This window comes from Oratosquilla oratoria, chromosome 24, assembly GCF_046742065.1.
Source record: "Oratosquilla oratoria isolate Oo_2021 chromosome 24, ASM4674206v1, whole genome shotgun sequence".
Lineage (NCBI taxonomy): Eukaryota > Metazoa > Arthropoda > Malacostraca > Stomatopoda > Squillidae > Oratosquilla > Oratosquilla oratoria.
In genome coordinates, this window is record NC_134800.1 from 36080543 (window position 1) to 36085830 (window position 5288).

A 5288-nucleotide genomic window follows, 5' to 3' on the forward strand; every position below is an offset into this window, starting at 1 on the left:
CAGAATACTCACATTGGCCATTGGATTGAAGAAACTGTTCAAATCACAGCTGAGAGTTGATACATCAACTCAAATACAATGGCTAGTCTGTGACAACAGGGTAGGAGGAAAGCTCTTATGAGCATTCAAGAGTTTTTATGATAGTAGAGCCTGTGTTAGAATTAGAAATGGCGAGAGCAAGTGGATTGAGGTAAAGGTGGGACTTTGCCAGGGATGTGTCATGTCACCATGGCTATTCAATGTATGCATGGATAGGGTGGTGCAAGAAGTAAATGCATGGGTAATGGGCTGGGGATTGGAGGTGGATAAAGTGGAGAAAAATGGGAGATAAACCAGTTTTTATTTACTGACAACACTGATCGTAGCAGGATCAGAAGAAAGATTAAGGAAATTAGTGATGGAGCTTGGTAAGATGTGCAAAATAAGGAAGTTGAGGATAAATGTGGGTAAAAATAAGTTGATGAGATGTACAAGGGGAGATATTGACTGCATATTGGAAATGAGTATTAACGGAGACTGAAAGAAGTACATAGCTTTAGATACTTGGGGTAAATGTGGCAGGAAAGAGAGGAGTAGAGGTGGAGGTAGAATGTAGATTGAGATAAGCAAGTAAATGCCTTGGGGGGATTAAATGTGTTTGATATGAAATGTCTGAGAAGTATGGTAATGGTATTGAGATGGTTTGGACACATGGAAAGAATAAATGAAGAAAGATTTGTAAAAGAAGTGTGGAAGGCAGAGGTGGATGGAGTGAATAGGAGGGGATGACCAAGGATGAGATAGATGGATGGGGTGAAAGGGGCATTGGGAAAGATGGGATGTCTGTTGAGGAAGGTAGAAGACAGAAGACAGGAGTGAAGAATGGTTATGTATGGATGATGTAATGTATGGAAAGGAGTGGGTGGGGGATGGGGGAGGGGGTTTGGAGTGTGTGTGAATGATATTTTGATGCAGCCCAAAGAGATTTCTCCCTGTCTTCTCTTTTTCTGCACGAAGGGATGGAGGGGGGGCACTGATTAAATGAAGCAGCCTTGCTGTGGATGCACTGTGTCTTGCTGCATTGCTTCTGACCTAGGGCAGTGGGAGATATGCAGGGATGACCCATCACCCAGGAGGAGCCTAGAAAAGAGGAAGAGAGGGGTGGTGAATGGGAGTGGAGTTTGTGGGGATGAAATGGGTGGGAGTGGATTTATGCCTTTGAATTTGGCTACCTCCCTTGTAAGGGGGAAAAAGCCCTTGTTATATGTATGTATTGTATGTCTGTACCAGTATAAGGCCCAAAAAACATCCTTACCCTTTCCCACAGCTTTCTCACTTATCTGCCTCACTGCAAAAAATCTGATCCACACCTCTAACTTTCCTATACCCACACTGTTCCTCACCAATTACTCCCTCTGTTCCTCTCTTAATCAAAACCCTTCCCAACTACACTCAAACTCATCCCTCTGAAACTACTACATTCACAATTATCCCCTTTCCCTTGTAAATATGAACTGTACTGGTGCTCCTCCAGTCCTCTGGTACTCAATCTGTAATGGTGTGGTACGTTGTAGCATCACACAACTAGTTATGCATCATACGTATTTTTCAATTAGGAGATGCTCGTTTTCCCCTTTATATAATTATCAGATTTTGTTTGATATTAATTTTATTATTATCATTGCTTTATCTATTTACAATTTTGGTACAGTCTGTAGGGAGAACCAAGTGAGCTTATGTATATTTTTGTGCCAGCTCAAGGCTTGGCATCTAGTTGTTACTCTGCCTTTGTACTGTAAGCACACATTTGAATATTGTGGTGTTTTATCACATTGTAATAAATTATTTACAGTGATTCATATACTTATATTTAGCCACACTACACAAACCCTCTCTTGGCCACACATAACACCTCACCAGTCAGTCCAGTATTACTGTACCTCCCTTCTTCACATTCCACATGACACCCATCCAATCCTGGAGCCTTACCTGTTCTCATAATTGTCAAAGCTCCTTGCACATCATCTTTTCTTATTTCTCCTGTTTTCCTCTCTCATCACCATCATTTTCTTATCACCTCCCACAGCTATCGCCAATCCTTCTCCACATTCAACATCTCTGAAATACTCTGTCCATCTTCCCCTTACCACTTCTTCTTCCGTCAAGGTCTGCCAATCTGCACCTTTTACCTTTTCTTGACTCACCTCACCTTCCTCTCTTGATTTCCCTCCAAATTATATTTTCTTGGCTTTCAAAATTTTGTCATACTCCTCCCCATTTTACATCTGCTCCCCTTTTTGCCTCCTTTATCTTTTGTTTTGCTTCTCTTTCGTTTATACTTCTCATATTTTTCTCTCATTCTACTTTGCAACCAATCCCTGAATGCTCAAAAGATGACTGGCCAAGTATCTGGCAGGCAGAAATGCTTATGTGTCATATAATGACCAATCATTGCACACCAGAAACTTAACAGAGTACCACAGGGCTCAGTTCTAACCCCCCCACTCTATAATCTATACACATATATACCCATGCCCAACACATTAGATACAAATCTCTCCTTATGCAGACAACATAACAATTACATACACCACAATGCAGATAAAGCTGCAATAATACTACAACCATACCTCAACACACTTAATTCCTGGTTCACAACACTCAAAATAGCCCAAATCTACAGCCACACTTCTCACCAACTGGACAGAGAAACACAAATACATACCATGTCTCTTTATCAATAACATTTTCATACCACACACATCCAACTGAGACTCTTGGAGTAAAATATGATATATCCATGTCATTTAAACAATACATCACAAACATAAGGACTAAATGCACATCTAGACTTACATACATATACCAAGGCTTTTTCCCCCTTACAAGGAAGGTAGCCAAAAAGGAAAAGGCATAAAATCATTCCCACCCTTTCCATCCCTGAATACACTCCACACCCCTCCACCCTCCCTCTCATCTTAGCACCTCCTGGATGACGGGTCATCCATGCACCTTGTCCACTGCCCTGGGTCAGAGGCAGTGTCACAAGACAGCACATCCACAGCGAAGCCGCTTCATTAAATCGGTGACCCCCACCCCCACTCCATCCCCCATGCATAAAGGAGAAGACAGGGAGAAATCCCTTTGGGCTGCGTCAAAATTTGCTCACACATACTACCTCACCCCCCATCCACCCACCCATTCCACCTCATGCATCACATCATCCATATACAATCATTCTCCATTCACCCGTCTTCTATCCTCTCCCATCCTTCCTCAACAGACATTCCCCTCTTCCCCAAAGCCCCCTTCACCCCATCCATCCATCTCATCCTAGGCCGTCCCTTCATGTTCACTCCCTCCACATCTGCCTTCCATACCTCTTTTACTAGTCTTTCCTCGCTCATTCTTTCCATGTGTCCAAACCATCCTAATACTCTTTCATCAACCCTATCTCCCAACTCCCTTTCCACCCCTGTTCTCCTCCTCATTTCTCACACTATCCAGCCTAGTAATGCCCATCATACTTCTCAGACACCTCATCTCAAACACATCTAGACTAACATGTTTAAAAGAATTGTAGGAACAACATTTGGACAAAACAAAGAAACTATTACTATAGTATACAGACAATACATACACTCAGTGATGAATTATATTTATGCAAGCCCCACATAAACCCCTAAACTTGCTTAGACACACCACACCCTACAGATTATACAAAATAAAATCCTAAAGATAATTAGACTACACAAACAGAACATCTACAGACCATTTACACCATGAAACAAAAGTCCATGAGAGATACACAAACATTTGCTGTAGCCTTCACAAACACAGCACATCCACATTACATAGCAGAACACCCATACACCAAGAAACATCAAAACAACCCCCAAATACCTACGTCACACACAAATACTCTTCTCTTCCTCCACAACCACCAAACACCTGCCTCCAGAAGCATATCCATAATCACATCACTCCCTGCTCCATCAACAAACTGAAAGACAATATATTGCTGCATGCCAGACCCCCTGATATCTATCCCTCTGAATCCGCTCACCTACAAGGAGAGTCCACCTGGCCAGCCTGTAGAGTGGCCACCATCCAATCCTTCTAAGCTACCTGAAGAGGCTGGATGACCATTTTGCAGATAACTGTCCAGGATGCAACACTTCACCCCAAACTATACAACACATTATGGAAGACTACATTGTACACAATTACACACTCCAACAACACAATATACATTATAAAGGATTTGTGGGAAAATCCCATTCCAGTCGTTGCATTCCTCAGGGATACAGGACTGCTCAACCAGACAGCCTAGGGAATGACAACAACAACAATAACTTCAATTGTATCTTATTCACCTTTTCACTTAAGGGGAGCTGACAATAGTAACTATCCCCCTTTCCCCACTACATGTCAGTGATATAGAAAGTTTGGCAAACACAACACAGACAACAGTCCATAGTTTCCTCTTAGGCCCCATCCACACACAGCATTTTGATGCGCGATGTATTGAAGCGATGAGTTGAAAAACGTGACTTTCAATTCGTCGCAGCATCATGAAAGCAGTCATGGGGCGTACCGATTTCGAATCGCTGCACAGTGTGTCAATGACAGTTGAAGGGAGAGGACGCACTCGCTCTGCTTCGCTCTTCTAGTTTCATACAATGGCACAAGCAACTTCCACAAAGCCGTTCGAGTGGACGAAGACTATTATATTACATTTCATTAAGCTACTAAAGCAGTACCCAGTCATTTGGAATATCAAGTGCAAAGAATATGAGAAATGTAAAAAGTACAAGCATCGAAAGCTGACTTATATTCTTTAACAAAATGTAATGTGCGGAATGAAGACGTTACCAAAAAACTTCATACACTGAAAACACAGTTTCACAGGGAAATGACTGCCATCAATGCATCAAAGAAGTCTGGTGCTGGCACGAAAAATATATACACTCCAAAGCTGTGGTGGTTTAATGATTTAATGAGTAGAGCGTCGGCAGACATCCTCCTCCCGTGAAAGCCAAATGATGACTGAGATCTGGTTGCTCGCGCAAGGTATTCGCAGTGATGCAGCCCGTCCGGACGCTAGTGTCAAGTTTTCAACACGACTACTGCATCAAGTCGCTGATGTGTGATGCTCCGTGTGGACGGGGCTTTAGAAAGAAGGCCTGAAAATTGTTGCCAACTGCTGTGGTGCTGCAATTTCCATTCAATGAAAATTAAGGCAGCAATCATTAATAAATACGGAGGCAATTATGGTCAACGGGTAAAAGAAAAAGAAAAAACTAATA